The sequence below is a fragment of the Nomascus leucogenys genome, chromosome 18 (genome assembly GCF_006542625.1).
Source record: "Nomascus leucogenys isolate Asia chromosome 18, Asia_NLE_v1, whole genome shotgun sequence".
Lineage (NCBI taxonomy): Eukaryota > Metazoa > Chordata > Mammalia > Primates > Hylobatidae > Nomascus > Nomascus leucogenys.
The window spans coordinates 13,323,852-13,350,904 of record NC_044398.1 but is presented as its reverse complement, the minus strand read 5'-3'; the positions used below and the strand labels follow the sequence as shown (position 1 = coordinate 13,350,904).

The 27,053-nt window shown below is 37.0% G+C and overlaps 1 protein-coding gene across 3 annotated transcripts in view; it reads left to right on the top strand.

Annotated features, from left to right (window-relative positions):
- The window catches only part of JMJD1C (jumonji domain containing 1C), a 362,166-nt gene that overhangs the window by 247,342 nt on the left and 87,771 nt on the right, over window positions 1–27,053 (top strand). For 2 of the 3 annotated variants that reach the window (XM_030797726.1, XM_030797725.1), the window contains exons 1-2: window positions 10,586–11,136; window positions 15,039–15,152. The gene's annotated coding sequence lies outside the window, so the exon portion shown is untranslated. Of the gene's footprint in view, window positions 1–10,585; window positions 11,137–15,038; window positions 15,153–27,053 lie in introns of those variants that run through there. The other variant, XM_030797724.1, reaches the window with a different exon arrangement.

Below are 27,053 nucleotides of genomic sequence, written 5' to 3'. Positions count from 1 at the left end.
CCTGGCCCCTGGCCTCTTTCACATGCATTTCAAGGAAGCTAGTGCTTCTGTACATTCTACTTGAGTAGTTTGAGTTTTTAAACCTAAATGTAGGTAAACTTTTTCATTATTAAAATTTAAGGTTAATCCTTATTTCAGCTTTTTAAAAATTTTTTTCTATTTCTTTTTTTTTTTTTTTTTTTGAGACAGAGTCTCGCTCTGTCACCAAGGGGGGAATGCAGTGGTGCAATCTCGGCTCACTGCAAGCTCCACCCTGCCGGGTTCACGCCATTCTCCTGCCTCAGCCTCTCCGAGTAGCTGGGACTACAGGCACCCGCCACCACTCCCAGCTAATTTTTTTTGTATTTTTAGTAGAGACGGGGTTTCACCGGGTTAGCCGGGATGGTCTCGATCTCCTGACCTCATGATCCGCCCGCCTCGGCCTCCCAAAGTGCTGGGATTACAAGCGTGAGCCACCGTGCCCGGCCTAAAAATTTTTTTCTATTTAAATGGATACAAATCCAGATTTTCTTGATCATTTTAAAATCTAGGTCATGATTGTTTTTATCATAAGACATATTTTTAAATCACTGTGTAATTTGTTTTATTTGTTTGTTTTGAGACAACGTTTTTGCTCTTTTGCCCAGGCTGGAGTGCAGTAGCACCGTCTTGGCTCACTGCAACCTCTGCCTCGGGGGTTCAAGCGATTCTCCTGCCTCAGCCACCTGAGTAGCTGGGATTACAGGCGCCCGCCACCACACCTGGAGAATTTTTTGTATTTTTAGTAGAGATGAGGTTTCACCATGTTGGCCAGGCTAGTCTCTAACTCTTGACCTCAGGTGATCCACCTGCCTCGGCCTCCCAAAGTGTTGGGTTTACAGGCGTGAGCTACCGTGCCTAGCCAGCCATTCTGTCACTTGTTAATTTGAAAATAGAGATAGCTTTCAAGCGATAATGAGTATATAAGACCAGAAATGAATGAATAATATATCACAGGTTAATAACAGTACTTTTTTTTTTTTTTTTGAGATCGAGTTTTGCTCTTTTGTCCAGGCTGGAGTGCAGTGGCGCAATATCAGCTCACCGCAACCTCTGCCTCCTGGGTTCAAGCGATTCGCCTGCCTCAGCTTCCCAAGTAGCTGAGATTACAGGCATGTGTCACCATGCCTGACTAATTTTGTATTTTTAGTAGAGACAGGATTTCTCCATGTTGGTCAGGCTGGTCTTGAACTCCCAACCTCGGCCTCCCAAAGGTGCTGGGATTACACGCTCGGCAACAGTACTATTAATCAGTACTCTTTGTTTGTTTGTTTGTTTATTTTTTTGGAGACGGAGTCTTGTCTGTCGCCCAGGCCAGAGTGCAGTGGCGTAATCTCAGCTCACTGCAGCCTTTGCCTCCTGGGTTCAAGCATTTCTCCTGCCTCAGCCTCCCATGTTGCTGGGACTACAGGCATGCGCTACCACACCCGGCTAATTTTATTATTATTATTATTATTATTCTCTTTTAATTGTTGTATTTTTAGTAGAGACAGGGTTTTACCATGTTGGTAAGGCTGGTCTCAAACTCCCTACCTCAACTTCCCAAAGTGCTGGGATTACAGCTGTGAGCTACTGTGCCTGGCCTATTAATCAGTACTCTTTAACCCATTACAGATATGTAATTATCATCCAGCCTGTATTTCATTGACTTACCTATTGTAGGTTGTCTTGATAAAAGTTTTAAGTCAAGTTCCTTAATTCTTAGTTTCAAATCTTATTAACCTAATAACTTTTGTTTTTATTAAAATGCAGGCTGGGTGCAGTGGCTAATGCCTGTAATCCCAGCACTTTGGGAGGTCGAGGTGGGCAGATAACCTGAGGTAGTTGGAGACCAGCCTGGCCAACATGGCGAAACCCCATCTCTACTAAAAATACAAAAGTTAGACAGGCGTGGTAGCGTGCACCTGTAATCCCAGCTACTCGAGAGCTGAGGCATGAGAATAGCTTGAACCCAAGAGGCGGAGGTTGCAGTGAGCCAAGATCACATGATTGCATTCCAGCCTGGGAGACAGAGCAAGACTGTCTCAAAAAATTAAAAAAAATATAAAATGAAATGCAAATTACTCTCAATGAATATATTTTGCTCTTACTCGGTCAATTTGTGTTTTAAAAATTTTCATTATACTGATTATCCATTGTTGGCTCAAGATACCCCACCCAAAATATTCTGGTAAGAGACCAGAATATACCATCCCCAAAATATCTTTTTTTGCCGTGTTTTGAGCTAGTTATTCTGAGAATCTGCAGACACAGGAGTAATTCTGAAAAGCTGCCCTTTTGTAAGATAAATTTACCCATCTATTAAAGGAAATCTACTTTAGTAAAAGTTACCTGTATCAGGGAAAGGGCTGCTGCAGACAACTGTTATTACCTGAGAGACTTTAGTCCGCATAACAAGACTATCTTTGTTCATCATGTATTTTCTCCTCTCACTCCATTTTGTATAACTTGCGTAGACACCAACCCTTAAAAGCCCCAAGCTTCTGGGAGCTGCAGTGGCTCAGGCTGGTTGCCCTGGCACTCGGGGAGGCGAGGCTACACATTCGAGGCCAACCTAGTGAACACTGATTTAAAAAAATAAAAAATAAAAAAATAGAGATTACTATTTTGGCCAGGCACGGTGGCTCACGCCTGTAATTCCAGCACTTTTGAGAGGCCAAGGCGGGCGGATCACGAGGTCAGGAGATCGAGACAATCCTGGCTAACATGGTGAAACCCCGTCTCTATTAAAAATACAAAAACTTAGCCGTGCGTGGTGGCGGGTGCCTGTAGTCCCAGCTACTCGGGAGGCTGAGGCAGGAGAATGGCATGAACCCGGGAGGCGGAGCTTGCATTGAGCCGAGATTGCGCCACTGCACTCCAGCCTGGGCGACAGAGCAAGACTCCGTCTCAAAAAAAAACAAAAAAGCCCCAAGCTTCTATTCCTTCCATAGCTTCAGATACTGTATAAGCTTCAATATCTGACTCTTCAGTGAGTCTCATATTTTGTGGGACTACTGTTAATTACATGTGTAATTAAAATTGGTTTCCTGGCAGGGTGCCATGGCTCAAGCCTGTAATCCCAGCACTGGGAGGTTGAGGAGGGTGGATCACCTGAGGTCAGGAGACTACCCTGGCCAATATGGTGAAACCTTGTCCCTACTGAAAATACAAAGATTAGCTGGGGCGTAGTGGTGGTGGGCACCTGTAATCCCCATGCCCACCTCAGCCTCCGGAGTAGCTGGGATCACAGGCACCTGCCACCATGCCCATCTAATTTTTGTATTTTTGGTAGAGTTGGGGTTTCACCATGTTGGCCAGGCTGGTCTTTTTTTTTTTTTTTTTTTTTTTTTGAGACAGAATCTGGCTCTGTCGCCCAGGCTGGAGTGCAGTGGCGCGATCTCGGCTCACCGCAAGCTCCGTCTCCCAGGTTCACACCATTCTCCTGCTTCAGCCTCCCGAGTAGCTGGGACTACAGGCACCCGCCACCCCGCCCGGCTAATTTTTTGTATTTTTAGTAGAGACGGGGTTTCACCGTGTTAGCCAGGATGGTCTCCGTCTCCTGACCTTGTGATCCGCCTGCCTCGGCCTCCCAAAGTGCTGGGATTACAGGTATGAGCCACCGTGCCCGGCCTCAACTGCCTGTCTCTAATGTCTTGGCAATGCCATGAATTTTTTCAAAGACTGACAGTTAATGGCTCTGAGCTTGTACCTACCAATTTAGTATTCTATCATATAATTTAATCTATGATTTTTAATTACTAAAAGCATGAAGATGTTCATAGTATTGTTTATAATACAAAATTGCAAGCAGCTTAAGCATTCAACATTAAGAGAATGAATAATAAAACCAATGCTTTAATAAACTCATGCCTATTTTTTAAGTAGTTAAAATGATGGCAATGTAAGAACATGAGAAGATTACTAAATAAAATGAGCAACTTAAAATTTGCACGTATCCTGAATGTTGATAACTAATATGGTTGTGAGGAAAAAAAGGGCTGAAAGTGCTGAAAGTCTTGGCTGGGTTCACTAAGGATAAGAATATGGGATCTTTTTCATGCATTTATTTTACAGATTTTCTCAAATATAATTGTTAAGAAAACTATTTTTGGAAACAAAAAGGATCCTCTACATATCATTTAATCTTTAGTTTACTTTTTTAATCTCTAGTTTATATTTTCCATAGTAAAATCACTTCTTGACAGAAATAAAAGTAATTAAATAAGCTTTTCTTTTTTTCCAAATATTGGTGTTTTATCATCTTTCCCAATGTTCTTTTTCTGAACTAGCTTTAAAAATCCTTCATGTTGAATTGATTTTTTCCTCCTAATCCTGCTTATTTCACCTTTGTGAAAGGTGACATATGTCAGTAAAGCAAATTAAAAATATATAAACTTATGTCATACTTCTTTTCCTTTGTACTTTGTGACTTTGCAGTTTCTTCTAGACAGGCTTCATTTTTCTCCATTCAGCGTTCAAAGTTTAAAGTTTAATTCAGCAGATGGCAAAACACTTTGCTCTCTGCCACCCATGCCAACCAGCATGAAAATAAATACAATCCTTTCACACCATCTTATGATGTAAAAATCATTCAGCTGTGAATTAGGAAATCCATGTTCTGGTCCTAGCACTTCTATAAACAAGATTTTTGACAAACAAAGTCACTTAAACTCTTGAGTGTCCATTTTTTTATTTGTAAAAATAAGAGTATTTCTAACATTAAAGTAATAGGACTAAATTTTGTATTTCTTTTTTAAAAATACCTATATTTTTAGAGACAGGGTCTTGCTATGTTGCCCAGGCTGGTCTCCTACTCCCTGGGCTCAAGCCATCCTCTCAGCTCACCTTCTAAGTAGCTGGGATTCCAGGGACATGCCACTATGTCTGCTTGTATGATTGCTGCTTAATTTGTATGATTACTGTATTCTATTCTCTTATAAAAGACTGAATACTTTGCTAGGGTAAGAATTTGGTTGTCTTTTCCTCACTATTGCATACCCTGGCCCAAAGCATGGTGCCTTGCACATAGAAGCCATTTTATACCTGTTGATTGAATGAATGTGCTACAATGTTTGCTGGAGATAGGAGAGTTAAAAAAGTCTTAAGATAAGGTCCATATTTACTAGAAATCCTTGTAGAAATCATAGACTATTGAAGGTTTGAAACTGTGATACACAAGTTTTGCATTGCATAGAAGATCTGCATGGAGTTACTAATGTTAAAAAAATTTTTTTTTTTTGAGACTGAGTCTCGCTGTGTCACCCAGACTGGAGTGCAGTGGCACAGTCTCAGCTCCCTGCAACCTCTGGCTCGTGGGCTGAAGCGATCCTCCCACCTCAGCCTCCCGAGTAGCTGGTAACGCAGGTGCATGCCACCACACCTGGCTATTTTTATTTATTCTTTGTAGAGACAGAGTTTCACCATGTTGCCCAGGCTGATCTAAACTCGTGGGCTCAAGTGATCCACCTGCCTCTGCCTCCCAGAGTGCTGGGATTACAGGCATGAACCACTGTGTGTGACCTACTGTTAAAAACTTAATCCTTTGGACATTACAATGATGTAGGAGTTACATTTTTATGTATTTTCATAGATTTTACAGTATGGCATATTGAAAAATACTTTAATGAATTATAGTCAGCTTTCTTGTAAGGCCAGTCAAGTTGAATTCCTCTTACTATTGTTGTTCATCTTTTTTTCCTACCCATATGTCTTTAAAAATATTTATACTGCTAGATCATTGAACTTGTAAGAGTTTTTTGCTTTTTTGTTTTTGAGTCTGTATAATTTTTTAAAATCCAGTGGTTTGTTTAGGCTTCCACAAGTATAAAGATGAGAGGTGTATTCTTTTCATGGCCCAAGATAAATGGAACCAAAATCCTTGTTTATTTTAACTCTTAAAATTGTAAATATAAGATTCTTACATTACTGGAAGGAGTAGATTTTCTTTGGGTAGGCGACAGTGTTGCCTTCCTTTTAGCCTCTGTTTACTTTCTGACCTCTGTTGATTTATTCAGCTTGTAACCTAGAAACCAACTAAAAAGGAAGGAAGTTAGAGATGTGTATTTCTGGGCAGTAACTGGAGTAGTTTCCTCTTCCCCTAGCCTGGTTTAGCAGCCAAAAAAGGCCTTTTACTCCCCTCCCCACCTCCCAGCAGAAAGAAAAATTAACTAACTTTTCACCTTTTTACCTCAGTCTAGTAAAGAAGGTATAAGCCATAAGAACAATCAATTTAAAGGACTAAAATGTGTGAAAGGTAGGATCTACCATTCCCTAATGAGTTGTAAGAACAGGAGTGCATTAAGGAGACTTGAAGTAAAACCTAGCAATTTATGCTTGATACCAAGTGGGTTCTCTATGTCATTACTTCATTATTTTTGTTTGTGTTAAAAATTTACCAGAGTACCAGACCAATTAATACCAGGCCAGTCACATTAATATATTTATATTAGCCAGACGTGGTGGCACTTACTTGGTAGTCCCAGCTGCTCAGGAGACTGAGGCAGGAGGATGGCTTGAGCCCAGGAGTCTGAGGCTGCAGTGAGCTGATAGCTCCACTGCACTCTGACCTGGACAACAGAGTGAGACCCAATCTCTAAATATATGTATGTCAAGCCCATTTTAAATATTTAAAAGGCATTCATTATTACCAACTAGTTGTAACTCTGCATCCTTTGCATCAAGAATTGATTCTATAGTATTTATAGTAGTGGAGAAGCTAGTCTTATTTTAATTCAACCATGATGTAGTGTGAAATACTTTTTAGAAATGAATGGTTTTTCAGTATTGTTAATTACATTAATTTTACTAAAAATTAGTACATTTGTGTTACTAAGAATGTATGACTTTTGAGGCAATTGTATGGTTTAGCTACGTGTACTTCTGTGTGCTATATGATTCTGTAAGGGACTGAAGTACTTGAGAAGCAAAAACAGCTGTTTTTAAGTCTGTGTCATAATATAGACAAACTTTAGTTTATGCAAGATTATGAGATAAATCCTGTGAAATTTTCTAATTTACAATAAATTGGGGAAATGTACTAAAGTACTTAAAATTTGATAGTTTGTTATATTAAGCTGTATTAAGCATTTGCTTTTTTTGGTTTGGTAACATGACATTGTGAGTTCTTTTATTTACATAGATTCTTTTTATTTTATGTCTGATTAATTATGAATGGATTATTAGGATGGTTATATGCGATTTAATATCCACTCGACAACATTATTTATTAAAAACACTTCGTTCTAAAGTTACCTTGGCTGCGAGCGGTGGCTCACGCATGTAATCCCAGCAACTTTGGGAGGCCGAGGCGGGTGGATCACCTGAGGTCAGGAGTTTGAGACCAGCCTGGTCAACATGGTGAAACCCTGTCTCTACTAAAAATACAAAATTAGCTGGGCGTGGTGGCATGCACCTGTAATCCTAGCTACTTGGGAGGCTGAGGCAGGAGAATTGCTTGAACCTGGGAGGCAGAGGTTGCAGTGAGCCGAGATTGTGCCGTTGCACTCCAGCCTGGGCAAAAAAGAGCAAAACTCCATCTCAAAAAAATAAAGTTACCTTTTTGTATCATGTATGTTCTACACAATATGTTGTATAAAATAAAGCCATATTTTACAGTCTTAGGCTAATCATTGCCCATCTCTTTTTCATTCTTTTTATAAGTGCGAGTTCATCATATACTAAATTGAAAATTTCAGTAGTTTTTCTTTTCTTTTCTTTTCTTTTTTTTTTGAGACAGAATCTTGCTCTGTCACCCAGGCTGGAGTGCGGTGGTACGATCTTGGCTCACTGCAGCCTCCGTCTCCCAGGTTCAAACAATTCTCCTGCCTCAGCCTCCAGAGTAGCTGAGACTACAGGTACGCCACCATGCCCTGGCTAATTTTTGTATTTTTAGTACAAACGGGGTTTGCCGTGATGGCCAGGCTGGTCTCAAACTCTTGACCTCAAGTGATCCACCCGCCACTGATCCTGGCCTCTTTTCAGTAGCTAACCTGATAATTTCTGTGAAATGAAATTGATACTTCTGGAGTAGATTTAAAGGGATTATGTATGTGGTATTTAAAAAACATCAGTATGAATACAAAATTAGCCGAGCGTTGTGGTGCATGCATGTAATCCCAGCTACACAGGAGGCTTGAGGCAGGAGATTCGCTTGAACCCAGGAGGCAGTGGTTGCAGTGAGCCAAGATCGCACCATTGCACTCCAGCCTGGGCAACAAGAGCGAAACTCTATGTCAAAAAAAATTTTTTTTTAATTAGCATGAATTTTTAGATTTACTGAAATTGAGATTTCTCCATAGGGATACATTTATAATAAAAGACTGTTTACATCTGGACGTGGTGGCTCACTTCTGTAATCCCAGCACTTTGAGAGGCTGAGACGGGTGGATCACTTGAGGCCAGGGATCCGAAACCAGCCTGGCCAACCTGATGACACCCCTGTCTCTACTGAAAATACAAAAATTAGCCAGGCACGCGCGCTTATAGTCCCAGCTACTCTGGAGGCTGAGGCAGGCAGGAGAATTCCTTGAATCCCCATGGGGGCAGAGGTTGCAGTGAGCCGAGATCGTGCCACTGCACTCCAGCCTGGGCAACAGTGAGATTCTGTCTCAAAAAAAAAAAGAAAAAAAAGAAAAAGACTATTTACGTACATCTTTTTAAAATAGATTAAATATTTTCTTGCACCTACAAGTGTATTTTTAAAGTTTCAGTGCATGTTACCATATATAATTCCTCTATTTCATCATGTAATTTCTACATTAAAACTGAAACCATTTCAATTAAATTGTAATACAGAAGCATGGTTGACTAAGTATATGGCCAGCTTTCCTGCTCCAAGTCAGAAACTTGCAAATTTTCACTGGGTGCTCTAAAGGTTAAAATTTAATTATACTGACAAATTAATAGATATAACCTGATGTTTTACATAGAGCCACAAATTTATATTCCATTCAATCTCTGCTCTTTGATTTATTGAGTAACCAGAGTCAGTCTCATATCATCACATAAGTCTCCACTATGAAACGAGAAATTACTGTAAGGCCTGGCAGGGTGACTCATGCCTGAAATCCCAGCACTTTAGGAAACCGAGGTGGGTGGATCGCTTAAGTTCAGGAGTTCCATACCATTCTGGGCAACATGGTGAAACCCTGTCTCTACAAAAAAATACAAAGAGTTAGCCAGGCATGGTGATGCCCACATGTAGTCCCATCTACACGGCAGGCTGAGGTTGGAGGATCACTTGAGCCCAGGAGCCAGAGATTGCAGTGAGCCAAGATCGCGCCACTGCACTCCAGCCTGGGCAACAGAGCAAAACCCTGTCTCAAAAAAAAAAGAGGCTGGACACAGTGGCTCACACCTGTAATCCCAGTACTTTGGGAGGCCGAGGTGGGTGGATAGCCTGAGGTTAGGAGTTTTTGCGACCAGCCTGGCCAACGTGGTGAGACCCTGTCTCTACTAAAAATATAAAAATTAACTGGGTGTGGTGGTGCATCCCTGTAATGCCAGCTACTTGGGAGGCTCAGGGAGGAGAATCGCTTGAACCCAGGAGGCGGAGGTTGCAGTGAGTTGAGAGCGTGCCACTGCGCTCCAGCCTGGGTAACAGCAAGACTACGTCCTCCAAAAAATAGAGAACTTACTATTAGAGTATTCATGTCCAGTAGAAATAAAATGTGAGCTACATGTGTGATTTTAAATTGAGTCTTTACATCAAAATTTTAACATAGGTATATTAATTTTACAGTATTTTATTTAACCCAATATGTCAAAATATTAGCATATCAAAATAAAATTATTCATGAGATACATCTTAATTATTTTTTATATTCAGTGTGTATTTTGTACATTACACATCTCAATTCAGATTAACTACATTTCAGGTGCTCAGTTGCCACATATGGTTAGTAACTACCATATTGGACAACATCAGACAGCAGAACTCTAGAATTTCGATAGATGTTAAGAGACTATATTATATAACACATCTGAGAAATACATTTTATGCTTTCAAATTGTAAGTATCTTAGAACTATCTAAGTAAAATTGTTTTTTGTAATGAGTGAAAATGATGGAGGAATATTTTCAAATCTACCAAAATAAATATTACCAGTTTTTTTTTAGTAAAATGCCTATGAAATTGTTGAGATTATTGTCTAAAAATATTTTAAATTGATTTATTTTGAAGTTTTTAATATTTTTAAGGCAAAATGGTTATACTAATAAATCGTGCCCAAAAACATACAAAGTATATTTGATGCTTTATTTTTGCCAACTTGAGAGATAGTCACATGTTATTTCTTTTCTGCACTTTCTCACCTTGGTAAATCTGGAAAGCAAAAACTTAGTATTTGCATTTGCTTTATGAAGGAGACAGTAAACTTGAGCTTTCAGTCTCGCCACTAGTCTGTCTTTGTCTGTTGTTAAAATTATGAGCCAGTCTCTATGGCCGCAGCCAAATGAGTAATCACCAGTAATGTGACTCGTGCTGGAAGTGACTCCATCAGCACCTGTGACGGGGGATTAGTTACAGTTTACAGAGCACCGCCTCTTCCCTTCTCTCAGTGTGCCCTAAGCCAAGTACTCGTTCTCATTTGGGTGTCTGCACTGTTGGAAGCTACTGCACTGTGTTTCCACGCAGACAGAGTACAGTGGGAAAGGCTTTCTCCAGCTGATGGATGGCTGTTCTCTTTATTTGGAGTATCTTACTGGTTATGTAAGCGACCTCGAGAGAAATTATCCTGACCCAGATCGGAGGATGCAGTAGTGCTTCAGCTGCAGGATTTCTTAGTCGTTAACACCACAGTGCTGATGACAAAGAGCGAGTTGTAATCCTCATCACTGCCAGGGCTGAGCCAGAGCAGACAGAAAATCGTCATTTGCTCGTCGGAGACTTGTTAGGTTACAGCTCCTGCTTCGTTCTGTGGTCTTGGCTTTTCTTCCTATACAATGACGCCGCTGCAAGTGAGCTCAGAAATGCTTGGTTTGAGAGCCATTTGCCTGTGATTTTTGAAGACTAAAGAAGTATTTACACTAGATACTCTTCCAGAACACAATGGAAATTTCAGCAAATACTTACTGACCTTTAAAGCCTTGTTGTGGATTTCTGAGATTTAAAGATACTTTAAAATTCTCAAGAACAAAGTACGGTTTGTATTTTTCTGCTTCCTTTTTCTTTTGTCTTAATTTACATTTGGTTTTTCTTCTCAGCCTGAGAAATTAAGGTCACTGCCTTTTATAAAAGGTCTGGCCTCAATGTTTTTAGTTTTAAGAATTTTTAACTTTCATTTGTTTAAAAAGGTTTATTGTGTTCGTAGTAATTTAATAACTGTAAATGTTAATTAAAAAACTAGAGTTTAATTGTTTAAAGTATTATGGCAGAAGTGCTTCAAATTAGGGTTTTCAGACTAGTGTTTCAAGGGAAGTGGGGGTATTTGTTTTGTAAGGTTTTTTTTGGTTATTCCCTTCCCCACCCCCAACTTGTTTTCTAACAGTATCGTGTTTTTCAATAGACCTGCTTGGGTGGGAATTTGGACTTTGTTCTTTCAAGTCACTCCAGTCCTTTTTTTTTTTTTTTTTTTTTGGGTAGACTAAATCTTAACTTCTAAAATGTTGCTTAGGTTGTTTTCTGCTTTAGTATTTACCTTTGGTGAGATTTATATTAGTATTTTTGCAGTTAATAAGCCTGTTTTTTTTTTTTTAACTTGGGATTGTTAACTGTTAACCGGAGATTGTTAGAAACTAAGACTGCAGACATAAGCTTCTTAAATTTCCTGTTAAATGTGAAATGGTGAGCTTTAACATCGTTTGTTTGAGCAGCTGAGTTGTGTTTAAGAGCTGTAGCTGATTTATTTTAAAAATGTTTTTCGAGGAGGGCTCATCTGTTCGCCTCTTCCTCATGTGAATGGAATGTGGTGCAGCATGGAGCCCCAAACAGGATACAGTTGTTCTAAGCATTCTTCCTATAGTTTGGTAGGCCCTACTAGAAATGCAGGCTCTCAACTATATTTATTTTGGCCATAGACTATTTTTAAAGTATGTTTAACAGTGATAAATGACCTTAAAAAACACTCACTCCATTAATAAAATTGAAAAAGCATTTTTTTCAACTGAACATTTAGTGTTAGTAATTTTCATTTTGGTTTTCAAAGGCTTTTTAGAGCATTTGAATAATAGACTTTTGTGATTAGGGCCATATTCTACTGTGACTTTCATCAGATGTTAGCTCATTGCTTCCCTTTAGGCTGTGGAAGTTACTCATAGAATGATACATCTTTAGAGTGTTGAATTAGTTATGCATGAGTTCTAGTTTCTTTACATCCCAGTGCACCTAGACCCATGGACTATTTACTACAAATTCATCATACCAGCTGTAGGACCCATTTGTTTTTATTTAAATATGTTTTTTATTATTTTTAAACTTATAATGTTACTTTGAAATATACTATACTAATACAAAAATTAGCAATACTTACATGGTTGTTTTGCCAGTTTAAAAAACCGGGGTGTATTTTAATATCACTTCATATGTTGTTTGCCTTTCATTTTTCCTTAAAGTAGAGCAGTCACACATACTCACTGTTGCTCATTATAAATATTGAAACATTTCTTTTAACAAATACTGTAAAAGTATCTATCAGCACTTTTTATTTGCTATTTAAGAAGCATGATATACTTTAGACTTCCACTTGTAAATGATTATAAGTACTCATGTCCTTGTAAGAGTATTCAAATTTGATCATTGTCAGCTAGTTTTCTTACATTTCTGGTAGCCAAATTTTACTTGGCTTTCAGTGAGACATCTTAAAATGTGAGAATTTTTTTTAGCTTAGAAGTCTTTTCAAATTAACTTAGAGTAATTTAAATCATAGGTCGCCTTGTTGAAATTTACCCTTAGAACTCTGACCTACCTTGAAAAGAAGAGCTCTCTTCAGAAGAATGTTTTTCATATTATAAAATGACTAGGTCTCATAGGAAATGCAAGCCACCTGTATTATTTGCGTAAGAAAGAGGCACTCCAGAAGGAGAACTTTACTTCTTTTTCAAATCCTACTTAATTGAATTGTATCTTTAGCCACTTAGATAATACCTTTTGTGGACCTTTTTGTGAACCTTCATGGGTTGACCTGACATGGTACTGTTTGAAAAGAAATAGATCATTTGATAATGTTAAAGGATTAAAAGTCCTCTTGAGAAGATGCCAGTGTTTTCTCGTTTACTTAAAAACTAAACTGACAGAGATATAATATGAAAAAACATTTTTACAGTAGGGATCAGCCGAATATCCCTGTTTATGTTACATATTTCATGTCAGTTGGTCACGTAGTGGTGGACACTTTGAAAGCCTAAATAAAATGAATGCTCTTGACTTTCTTACAAACTGTTTGTCACTTGTTAAGTAAAATAATAAATAGGATTTTATGAAATCCTATAGGATTTTATGTAATTGAAAAGTGTTAAATGATAACAGTAGAAGGAAACAGCTAAATAGTGTGAGGATTTTCTATTTTGAAAATGTGATTTCTCACCCAAATAAAAATAATTTTGATAAATAATACAGTGCTTAAAAGGTTAGCCTAGGATATGGGAGAGAGGATGTTACTGTGACTAGATTTTCTAATCTTAAATATTGAAAATAAGTGAGAATGTACGAGAATTTTTTCCTGTTTTTTAATTAAGAAAAAATATTATTTGTAACTTCATGATGTAGATAGTGTAGAAATAAGACTTGCTTAAATTTAATATTAAATTTTTAACTTTGAAACATTGTTACATATTGCAGTGAGTCAACCTGAAATTCCTCTTAGGAATTTCTTAAATGTAGAAATTAACTCCTTAAAAGCCACTCCAAACCAAACATCTTGAAGTTTTTCCCTGGAGTATGTTTATTGTTATTAACAAGATGTTATATATTTTTAAAGACAGAATAAGAGAAAGGGGAAACAGTGATTTTGAAATGTCTGGTAATTTGTACTGTCTATGCCAAAAGCTTTGTTTTGTGTGGAAATATTAACACAAATTACCCCGTAGCTAGAAAGATTTCTCCATGTGATATAGGTAACTTAGAAACTGAGTTGATTATTAATTCCGTTTTCCAAACTTTTTTCCAGTTAAAAAAAATTTTTATAGTAAAGCAGCCGTGTTTTTAAAATGGTGGAATTTTGTTTTCATTTTCAAGTTTTTAGAACAGTACCATGAATATAAGACACTTGTATTTTATTTAATCTTCATCTACTTTGAAAGTGAGTGTGATAGTCATAAAGAAATTTATACATTGTATCCCTGTTTCCTTCCTCTTCCTCCCCTGGCTCTGTCCCTGTCACCCCTACCCAAGATACGAGTTAAATCTCATATGTTAAAGGTATCTTCTTAAAGGAATCAAATGACCTTGGATTGACTTTTTTTAAAAGAAGTAGTGGAGATTTGGACTTGACTGCAAAGTAGAGTTTTGTGTAGTACTTCTTACTGACTCTTTCTCTACTCCTTTCCTCCATGCTTCTCTCACTAAAGCTGCAGGATTTTTATCTGTGCTTGGTGCAGGGGCGGGGGTGGGAGTGCAAGGGGTGGAGTTGAAAGACCAGATACTTCCTGATCATTTAAAATCCTGCTTAATATGAATGAGCTAGACAAAAAGTGTACATTGAAATAATAACTACTCTCTTTAATAAGAAATAATACAGTTAAAAAAGGCGGGGATAAATAAGCTCTCCAACCCAGTTTACTGTTTCAAAAGCAATTTCTTTTTTTAAGCAAACATTTTTACACACATGCATATTTTATTACATCCCTTGTTAAAAGTAAACAGTTGGGACTTAGTATACTCAAATATGTCCTTATCACATGTAGATCTAGTTTGTTCCTTTTAAATAAACACAAATACCTTATGGTATAGATAAAAGCATTAGTTTATAATATGAAAATTAATATTAGGCATCCTGAGACTCTGTAGTGATAATGACATTGATACATTGTATTGATGTGTGTTCCTTCATAATTTCAGGATACTACCCAGAAAATTATCATTAGAAATTTTTTTTTCTTGGCAGACTTTCAAACCTCTGGTTGAAAGAAGTATACCCAGTTCAGTCACTGCAGTAGAATTCCTTGTAGATAAGCAACTGGATTTTTTAACTGAAGACAGTGCCTTTCAGCCCTACCAGGTAAGAAATTTTAGATTACTTTTTAAAATTAACGGTTAATTAAACTTTATTGATATTCAGACATTCTTTAAACAATGTTCTTTAAATATCATTTCATCTAACTTCTAGTTGTGCAAAGAACCCAATGAATGTGGTCAGTCGATTTTGCTTATAGGATAAATGATTTATTTATTCAATTAACAATATATACTGAGAATCTACTATGAGCTAGGCAGTGTTCTGTTGCAAGGATTACAGAATAAACAAAATAAAGTATCTGACATTCTAAATAATCATTATTAGAAAATAATTGGTTAAATATTAGTATAAATTGTCTTCAACGCTAAAGGTTAAGAATTGGGTAAATTAATATAATTAAATGAGATTAGTGTTTATGTATACCTATCAGTTTAGCATAATAGTTCTTTTTTTAAGGGGAAATTTTTTTAGATTGTCAATAATTGAATGATTTTATTTATAAATTTCAGTTTTCCATTATTGCGATTTAAATACAAATACATTTAATTAGGAAAACATTTTCCAGTTGACTTAGATTTTAATTATGTGAAGAAACTCATCAAAAGTATTAAGCTAAATATTTTTAAGATTGTTGAAATTACCAGTTAATTTTTTCAGGTATAAGTAAAGGTCACAAAAGTTTGTGTGTGTGTGTGTGTGTGTGTGTGTGTGTATCTATATATTTTTTTTTTTCCGAGATGGAGTCTCACTCTTTCACCCAGGCTGGAATGCAGTGGCGCGTTCTTGGTTCACTGCAACCTCCACCTCCTGGGTTCAAGCAGTGCTCCTGCCTCAGCCTCCAGAGCAGCTGGGATGACAGGCACACACCACCACGCCCAGCTAATTTTTGTGTTTTTAATAGAGACAGGGTTTCACACTGTTGGCCAGACGGGTCTCGAACTCCTGACCTCAAGTGGTCTGCTCGCCTTGGCCTCCCAAAGTGCTGGGATTACAAGCGTGAGCCACCACACCCGGCCTTCATTTGTATATTCAGATTTTAGGTTGAATTAAATGTATATATTATAGATTTCTTTTTACTCAGATGTTTTAAAATAATACAGTAATTGCATGGAAAGAAAGGATGAGTGAACCAGTTTAAATTTTTTCTAATGGAGTAAAAAGTTAATACTGTTTTATTTCAGACTTGTTACTGTTTTTCAAAAATAAAATGTAGAGCTATTATTTCCATTGGAGAGAACAAGAGCTTGTGTTAATGAGCAGTGATTTGTTGTGCATGGATTTGTAATACTTAGGGAATTAGAATAGTTCTATTAGGTCCACCAAAATGAGATGATAGTTCATTTAGTGTAAACATTATTTCATGTTTTGAAGTCTATATAGATATACTCTTGTCTTTCCACTTGATTTTTCTTGTTTCTTCAAAGGACCTAGTTTTTTTTGTATTGTTAGGTTTTGTTCTTTGTTTACAGTATTTATTTCATAGCAAATCCCAGTTTAATAGTGGAGGTGTTGGAGCTTTTCCCTGGGGTTTTATTTTGTTAAGTGTGAATACCATTTCGTTTACTACAGACCTTATCATTTCATTTCCCCCAGTCAGTTAGAGGGAGTTAGAGTAGGTGAATCTAGGTGAAATCAAAGGAACCTTCCAAATCTTAGTGTTTTAATTCTGTGGTTGTATTATTAGCACTTTTGGAACCAAGTTTCAGCTTGGATTTGGTTTAGAGAAGTGAAATCGTTATGTAGAAATTACTTTTAAAAATAAACTCTTGCCAGGTGGCCTAAAACTCGACACGTTTTTGAAAATTACAATGATTGAAAGAATATGCTAGGGGTAGAGTGGGGAGGTACCCTAACTTTTTTTAAAACAGTTTCAGAGGTATAAGAGCTAAAGTCTTACGTGGTTTGTTGAATTGTATGTTTGTCTCTGTTAGTAAGCTATTTAATCTGCTCTGCTAGTATATATACTAAGTCACCCTCTGGCCTAGAAGGATGCCATATCTTCCAGAAGTGAGGTGATTGACTTGACATTTTAACCATTGTGTTTCTGAAAAATGTGAATTCTGAGTTCAAAGAAATCAGAAGGAATTAACATGAGAGCACTTGATTTAGGATCTAGCATACCTTAGTTTTAGAATTTCTTATGAATTTTAGGCTAAGTGCTGGTTTATAGCAGAGCTTTTCTATGCGCATTTTTTATAGTTAGGGTTTTTTAATAAGATCAGGTTATAAATATAAAAATATTTTCTCCCATGTGTAAATGATAGACATTTATCTTATTTTGAATGAAAATTTACTACAGACACCTAAGATGGTTAAATTTATTTATTTAAATAAATCTTGTGAAATACAGAAATGTTCTAGAAAGACGAAAAAAAATTTAGAGTTCGTGTAATTAGAATGGCTTTATACCAGATTGATTATTTTCTAACCAGTTGTCCGAGCAGTACATTAAATTCCTTAGCTTCTTAAAATGGCAGCTGTTACTGGCATAAATTTTGTAAATAGTGCCTTGACCTATCTCAACCTTAGGGTAACCCTCTGTAAGTCAAAGGGAGTTTGGGTACACTTGAATAAGCTTTTTAATTGAGCTCATTTCTTTCTCACTGTTTAGAATTTCATGAGGCAATTTCTTAATATGGATGCTAATTATCCTTTATAAACTTTTTAAGTAGGCGGGGGAAAATTCTCTTTGGAAATGGCCTTTGTGCATATTATTTTTTAGTCTAGAGTGGTAGGTACATGTAAGTTTTTAAAATTTCCACAAATCATGCTTTGTCGTGAATCTAATTAAATATTTCAGTGGGAATTCCCAGTCTACCACCTTTCTCCTTGATTTCTCAGCATTTTATTCAGTAGCAGTATGTTTTTCTTTAGTTCCCTTTACAAGTTGCACAGCCTTATTCTTCATTAAATCAGAATGATAAACTAAGGTAGTGGTTAGGAAACAGATGAGTCAGGATTAATACAAGTCCTTTCACTTTTAAGTCATTGGTTTGAAGCCCACTCTTTTCTCTGAATGATTTGAATATATTGAATATCAGATAGCAAGTATTAAGTTAGTTAACCTGGTCGGCTTTTTTTTTTCTTCTTCTTCTTTCTTCTTTCTTCTTTCTTCTTCCTTCTTCTTCCTTCTTCTTCCTTCTTCTTCCTTTCTTCTTTCTTCCCTTCTTCTTCTTCTTCTTCTTCTTCTTCTTCTTCTTCTTCTTCTTCTTCTTCTTCTTCTTCTTCTCTTTCTTCTTTCTTCTTTCTTCTTTCTTCTTCTTCTTTCTTCTTCTTCTTTTTTTTTTTTTCTGTCACTCAGGCTGGAGTGCTGTGGCACAATCTCAGCTCACCGCAGCCTCCGCCTCCCGGTTTCAAGAGATTCTTCCTGCCTCATCATCCTGAGTAACTGGGATTACAGGTGTGCACCACCGCTCCCGGCTAATATTTGTATTTTCAGTAGAGATGGGTTTTCACCATGTTGACCAGGCTGGTCTTGAATTCCTGACCTCAGGTGATCCACCCCGCCTCGGCCTCCAAAAGTACTGAGAATACAGTCGTGAGCCACTGTGCCCGGTACTGGTCAGCTTTTTAGGTGACATTTACTTGGGTATTCCAGGATGCAATCATTATAGATTATAGTTTTTAGTATTTTGGAAAGAAACATGACTAAAAGGAGAAATTGAACCAACATTTTCAGAGAGTATAGTGGATGTATATTAATTAGGCCAACTGAAGCAACAGGCCCTGATGTTGTTAAGTGTCTTTCTCCTTCCCTGTGCACACAAATAAGTTTCTACTTCCTCCTTTTAGGTTTCCTGATCATGCCTGGCTACACTTAACTTTCTTTGAAGTAGGGGGGAAGGGAAAAGGGAGAGGAAGTAGTGGGGAAATCTGCAGATTCTACTGTGTTTTTTAGCTAGCTGGGAATAAGGAGGAGAAAATAAATTATTGCTTCTTAAAGGTACTTTTAATAGTTTTTTGTTACGCCAGGCATGGTGGCTCATGCCTGTAATCCCAGCACTTTGAGAAGCTGAGGTGGGCAGATCACGAGGTCAGGAGTTTGAGACCACCCTGGCCAACATGGTGAAACCCAGTCTCTACTAAAAATACAAAAAGAAATTAACCGGGCGTGATGGCGGGCGCCTGTAATCTCTGCTACTTGGGAGGCTGAAGCAGGAGAATCGCTTGAACCTGGGAGGCAGAGGTTGCAGTGAGCTGAGATCGCGCCACTGCACTCTAGCCTGGGCAACAGAGCGTGACTACATCTCAAAAAAAAAAGAAAAAATAGTTTTTTGTTGTTGTTACTATAATCGCTGTGGTATTGTTGCTTTACTTTGGAGTATGATTATAGAAGTTCAAAAAAAACTTTCCATTAAATTTTGATAACAGTTTTGATCACATTCACATAAAAATTTTGATAATGAAATGAAATATTTAACTTTTAGCATGATTTTGAAATCATTTTATCATGGATTTTGGCTACTGGCTGTGCACACACCTACAGTTTTCAGGTTGGGGTTGCTTCATAGAGGATGTGGAAGACATTATTTCTTACCTGAAAGTTGTACATGATTCATACCAACTAACCTGGCTTAGTCTGGCTTGTTAGTCCAGTATTTTTAGGCATCACATTCCTCTTTGCTTTTAAATGTAATAAAGAAATAAAACAAAGGTCACTAGTTAAAACCGTTAGAGATTTGATACAGAATGTGCTTGTCCAAAATTATACCGCATGTTTATCTTACAGTATATTAAAATTCATTGTAGTAATGAGGTGTTTTCCCTAAAATAAGGTAGAATCATAAATCCTAGAACTGAAGGAATGATTCCATTAGAAGTTCTGTATCCCAGCTAGTCTGGAGGCTGAGGCAAGAGAATCACTTGAACCCAGGAGGCAGAGATTGCAGTGAGCCGAGATCACACCATTGCACTCCAGCCTGGGCAGTAAGAGCGAAACTCTGTCTCAAAAAAAAAAAAAAAAAGTTCTGTATTATAATCAGCTGATAAAGTTTAGAGATAAGACTATTAATACTACAGTTCTATCATTGTAGAGTATAGACATTGAACTATAGTACTTTACTAAATACTAAATACAGTACTGTTGTGCTTTGAATTGCTGGTTGAAGGAAATGGGTAGAACAAACCTGAGTATTTTCTTAGTACCTGGACTAAAGATTGCTTAAAGACTTAACCAGAGAAGAGTCACACATTGTCTAGTAAATGAATGTGTCTGGACTGTGCCAGATTGTTTATCTATTTCTGTAGTCTTTCAATGATAGTTTTTCCAGTTTGAATCCATTTTAACCCATATTTCTTTCATCATTGATCATATAGATTTATTGGCTGTGGTTTCTGAGTATCCCTAAGGTAATTGTTGCTCAACACATCTGTTTTACTAAAAATAGCTCAAACAGTTGCCTAGGGTAAGTTAGCAGTAGTTTAGGGAGTAGTATGTACCAGAGACATGTATTTTTTTTTTCTTCTAAATTTGTGTTATTGTCCTATGGCATTTGGAATTGCTTCACAACCAGGATGGAATAATGCAAATAAGGTGAGATTTTAGCCATTAGTCAGCCAACGTGAACAATTTAACCAGTTGTTTGGACGTTACTAGACAAATGTTGTACTTTGTTGAATTAAATATTTGACATAAGTGGTCCACTGACAAAGTTTGAAATCTTGTTGATAGAGGTTTGTTTATAAGCAGATTTATTTCTCAGGGTAATATGATATTGCTAATAGTTTACAGAAAGAAGTAAACAGAACTTCCTGTTACAGTGCTTTGTATGGTGGAGAAGGGACTTGCTTTTTCAAGCTTTACCTTCACTTCAGCTTATAGTACAGACAGATCACTTTAGATTATTTTAAAAATGTAACATTTCTATAGTGTGAATGGGAATTTGACCTGGTACAGTATTTATTAGTATACTTCCATAATTATTTTTGTCCTACAGTTCCTTTCAGATTTGTCATTTTCCTGGTATCATGTCACTGCCCTAGCATTACTTTTTACCAATTTCACGGCTCCCTGCTAGTTGTTTAATGATTTTTTAAAGTTGATAAAAGTCTTGTAAGTAATGATCTTTATTTTATTTTCAAGAAGTTTATAATCTGTGGTAAGAACTGACATAAAAAATGACTTTCTTGAAGTAGACTGGATTTAAGCAGCCTGAAGTAAAAACTTCAGAAATACAAAGATAGGAGAAGTCAATAAAGACCGAAGTGGCTAAAGAAGTCTCATGAAAGAGATAAAACTTAATGGGTTTCGCTTTAAGGGAGATGGAAGTGAAAGGATGAGGTGGGGCTGGTGGGGTGGTTGGTGGTGGCGGTGATAATGGTAATCCAGACATTTACCAGGAGGAACAGCATAATCGGTGATGAGGAGGTATTTTAGGGGACAGTAGAATATCAGCCTAGCTAAAGAAGAGAGTTTATGAATAGAATTAATGCTGGATACACATGGTGTGGGGTCAGATAAAAGAGGAAAAGATCACTAAGCACAGTTCTCAGGAGAGTAACAATTATCTGTGTAACAATGGCATGTTGGTTATTGTAAATATCAAAAGCAGCTAATTGGGTCTTCACTAGATCCTTTTAGAGATTCATTATAGCATAATGGTTAAGAGCATGAATTTTGACATCAATTCAAGCAAACTTAGTTTCAAATCTTACCTTTGCCGTTCGCTAGCTATTTCACATTGGGAAAGTCTCAACTGCTCTGAATAAATGGTTTCCTCAACTGTAAATACTGTCTACCTCAGGGTTGTTGGGAAGATTAAATGAAATGATACATTAAAGAGTTTATAGTACAGAAACTGCTCAATAAGAGACATATTGTAAATTTCCCTTTTCATAAATGGTATCTTAAACCTTTTTGGTGGATATTTGAAACTCCTTTCTCTTCCTACCATTCACACACTCATTGACTATTTCTCTGCCACCATCTGCTGCTTACTTTTAGCAATCTTTCTTACTAGTCTTCCCTAGAACTCTTAGCATTTTTTTTTCCAGCTGGTACTAAACAAACTTTTTCAACTCTCAATATAACCCATAGACAGTGTATAATAGAACACGTTTTTGTAGTAGTGTTTTTTTTCTTCTCCCACTTTTTATGGAGAATAAGTAGGTAAGATTTCATTGTGACTTCTTAAACTATTATTTTAAGAAAATGGTATTGGAAAGATGACTACAAAACTGTATTGTGGTGTTATCCTTTCCAGCACACTCTTACCTTTTTTCCACAGGGAAAGTCATGTACTCTACTTGTTGCTGATAGTTATTTTTCTCTCAGAAAGTAGAAGTGATATTCAATAAGGTACAAAATTATTTTTCTTTGTTTGGCTCTGGGAAGACACTTTGTAGCTATAATACTAAGGTCTGGAAGTCCCCTAATAATTAAATTAAAGAGTTAGACTAAATAACCTTTGTAGCAGTGAGTACACTAGCTCTGTGAACTTGTTAAAGGTGAAAAAACAGCCTTTTCTGGTCAACATTAAACCAATCAAGCCCTAATTATTTTAGTGTTTAGGATAAGAGGCATTCAACTAAAGCTAGGTTTATCTTAAAAGAACTTTTCAGTTAGAGTGCCAGATGCAAATCAAATGTTCTGCAGAATTGGAAAACCAGGATCATTTGGATTAATAGTACTTACTCAGCACTTTCTATTCTCTTTTTCTTTTTCCTTTTTTCTTTTCTTTTCTTTCTTTTTTTTTTTTTGAGATGAAGTCTCACTCTGTCACCCAGGCTAGAGTGATGTGAGCTCACTGCAACTTCCGCCTCCCTGGTTCAAGTGATTCTTCCACATCAGCCTCCTCAATAGCTGGGACTACAGGTGCAAGCCACCACGCCCAGCTAATTTTCTGTATTTTTAGTAGAGACAGGGTTTCACCAGTGTTGGCCAGGATGGTCTCGAACTCCTAACCTCAAGTAATCCTCCCACCTCGGCCTCCCAACATGTTCAGATTACAGGTGTGAGCCACTGCACCTAGCTACTCTTTTTCTGTATCTGTTTCTGGATTATATTTTGACAGGCGTCGAACACATTCCCAGTTACTCCCTGAGTTTTCATATGCATCTCCCTTTCCCATTTCACTTTGCCTTCATTTTAACATGTGATTAAAATTTAGAGGTGCCTTGTTGACATGATATCAGTAAAATGAGAACAATTGTATATATACTGTGACAAAAGGATTAAAAATACATAACTATGAACTTACTACTGGTAGATTATTGGCTTGGTAGGATGAGCATCCATGGGCGGGCATAGCCTGGGGGTGGTCTAGGAGATGAGGCCAGAACAGGAAACAGCTATTTTGTAATATTTGGCTTTATTCCATTTCAAGTCAAAAGTGACAGCTTGCAATAGTAGAGCTAAGCTGAAGCCTCGATAGTAGGATGGACAACGAGAAAAGAGGAACCAGCAGCTAAAGCAGAGTCAATATACTTCCTTGTTTTTTAAAAATTATTTTTAATATAAAGTTGCTATATCATGTTTTAATATTCAGTAATTTTGCTCTCTATTTAAATATTCCATTACCTACCTATATGATTTTATATAGCTATAATTTCAAAAATAGTAATGAAACATGCTTATTAAGGTCCCATAAATTACCCCAGTACATATCTGTTGCTATTTAAAAAAGGAGCTCTTCATTTGTAAAAATTGGTTGCAAAACTTGATGTGTTGAAAATGTATCCTTGGAGTTTGGGAACATGTTATTTTGACTGAAATTTGGCCCAAGTATGAGCTATTCTGCAATATTCAGATTAAAAACATGTATAAGTCACTGCAGTAGTTCTTTCCTGGTCCCAAATCTGCTATGATCATATGCTGAAAAATCTGCCAGTGTCCTTTTAAATTTTCATAGCTGCTGCTATGAATTTAAAGTATGTGAAATTATGCTTGTAGACTCTAAGCCATCACTAGTTACCATTGAGAAAGATTTTCTGGTTTCTTCCTTCCAATCAAAATAAGATCATAGGATTGATTTATTCTTTTTCTTAATTGCATAATCTTACTGAAGCATGGTCATATTATTTAAAATCTCAGAATTAGAGTTTTATTCCTCAATATGATAGTAATATTTTACTAGAATTAGAATTTAATTTTAGGAATTTGATCATTCCCAAAATATTTTCATGTGCATTATTTTATTTCCAATCTTAGCTTTATGAGGAAAATAGATTGTATTCTCTTATTTTGTGTAATGCTTTATATTAATTTATTAATCCACACAACTCTTTGAGAAGTCTAACTTACAGATGAGAAGGAAGCAAAAATAGAAACGATGTAAAGTAGATTAAATTTTAAAAGGGTGTGAATATTGTGATGATACAGCAGGCAATGTCATGGTACATCCATTTCAAGAAAGTACAGCTGAACTTTACTCAGACTGGAATTGGGAACTAGAAAGTCAAGAATTCAAGTCACATATTCCCTTTTCTCCCCTCCCCAGAATCTCCTTTTTTTTTGACGGGTTTATTCTACTAACTCATAGGTATTGCGTCTCATAACACTAGTTTTCATTTGACTTACGTGTGTCAGTATCAATTCACCTACCTGTCCCCGCTCCTTTACAAGACCTTTTAGATCTAATATACATGTTTTCTACTAAAATTACAGATAGATGACATAGGGGAATGAAACGTTGAAAATAAATAAATGTAAGGAAGAAATATATGGTAGTAATTTTTTATGGTAGGCAGAGAAAGTGAGGTTTAGCTCAGCTGTGACTTGGCATCTAGGTTCACACAGCTTGTGATAGTCAAAAAAGAACCTGGGTTGGGTATGGTGGCTCACAACTGTAATCCTAGCACTTTGGAGGCTGAGGTGGGAGGATTGCTTGAGCCCAGGAATTTGAGACTGGATAACATGGGAGAACCCCTGTCTACAAAAAAATAAAATTAGCTGGGTATGATGGTACACGTGTATAGTCCCAGCTACTGGGGAGGCTAAGGCAGGAGGATCGCTTGAGCCCAAGAGGTTGAGGCTACAGTGAGCCGTGATCTTGCCACTGCACTTGAGCCTGAGTGACAGAGAGAGACCCTATCTCATGAAAAAAGGGGGAGCTCTGCAGCATAGTGGCACACACCTGTAATCTCAGCACTTTGGGAGGCTCAGGCGGGCAGATCACTTGAGCTCAGGAGCTCGAGACCAGCCTGAGCAGCATGACAAAACTCCATCTCTACCAGTACCAAAAACAAAACCAACAAAAAAAACTTTTGCTGGGCACCTGTAGTCCCAGCTACTTGGGAGGCGGGGATGGGAGGATTGCTTGAGCCCGGGAGGTCAAGGCTGCAATGAGCTGAGATCCTCCCATTGCAATCTAGCCTGGGTGACAAAGTGAGACTCTTGTCTCAAAAAAAAAAAAAAAAAAAAAAAAAAAGAACGTGAACTCAAAATTTTAGATTATAAGATATTATTTCTGTTACACTGCCTGCCTTTGTGAGCCATCCAGTGGGAAGTGTCTCCTATTTACATATCATTCTCTTTTGTGTGGCACTTTATTTTTCTTACAGTTAATATCTTTCCTAAATAAAAGACTAAGTTTTTCCTGAATTTTATTGCCTGTATAATTTCCCCTAGATTTTGCGTACACTGGCATCAAGCTACACTCCAAATCTGTGCATTATTTTCAGATTCATTTGTTCCCTCGGCAGATAATCCATGTTAAGATGTTTTCTAGTCTCTTTTTTTTTTCCAGCTGTCTAGTTTTTGTTTTGTTGTTTTTTGTTTGTTTGTTTGTTTGGTTGTGCATATGGGTATTCTGAATACCTAGATTTGCTCAAAGCTAAAATTCAAAAATAAAATACTTTAAAATGAAGCCCTTGTCAGTCTCTTGCCAAAACAGTTGTCTAAAATTCAAGTCTTTCTAGGCTTCAGACTAAAAACAAAACAGTGCTGGTCCTTAGTCATTAAATAATCTGGATTGAGGGCCATTAATTCATATATTTAAGGGCCAGCTGTGTTATATTCAGAACTACAAATACCTTCAAAGAACCTAGAATCTAATGGGGGAAACACACATAGAAAAACAAATATAAATATAAGCAAAATGTAGTAAGTAGCAGAGACCAGGGAGGACTGAGGAATTCATTCTGGTTGTAGGAGGGATGTGGAGGTATTGTTAGAATTAGAGTAGGTGACCCCTGAGTTACATCAGGATGAATATAAATTAGCTAAGCCACTAGGACATCAAGGTTGGTTAAATACATGAAGTCAAGGGAATAAGCAGAATGCCTGTTGAATGGGTTATTTACATAAACCCTAACCATACCATCTTCCTGGAAAGTTGGAGTGGTGACTACGTAGGGAAACTTTTTAACCATATTTAGTTGGATCAGCCATTGACTGGTCTCACCCTCATTGAGCAGAGGAATAATGAGCATTTGTTGAAAAGAAACCAACAGTGAAAATTAAAATTTTAACCATATAAGTTTACAATTCAGTGGCATTAAGTGCATTCACAATATTGTGCAATGATTACCACTATCCATTTCCAGAACTTTTTCATCATCCCAAACAGAAACTCTGTATTCATGAAACAGTAACTTCTCACTTCCCAATTCTGCCTTCCCTTAACCCCTGTTAAGCCTTCTGTTTTACTTTATGAATTTGCATATTTTAGGTACCACACATAAGTGGAATCATGTAATGTTCATTCTTTTGTAACTGGCTTGTCTCACCATGTCTTCAGGTTTCATCCATGTTGTAGCATGTGTTAGAATTTAATTTTTTATGACAGAATAATATTCCATTGTATGTATAAACCACATTTTTTAATCCATTCCTCTGTCGATGGATATTTGGGTTCTTTCCAACCTTTGACTATTGTGTGAATAATGCTGCTATAAACAGCGGTGTACAAATATCTGAGTTCTTCCTTAACGTTGTTTTGGTTACATACCTAGGAGTAGATTGCTGGGTCATAGAGTAATTCCATGTTCAGTTTTTTGAGGAAC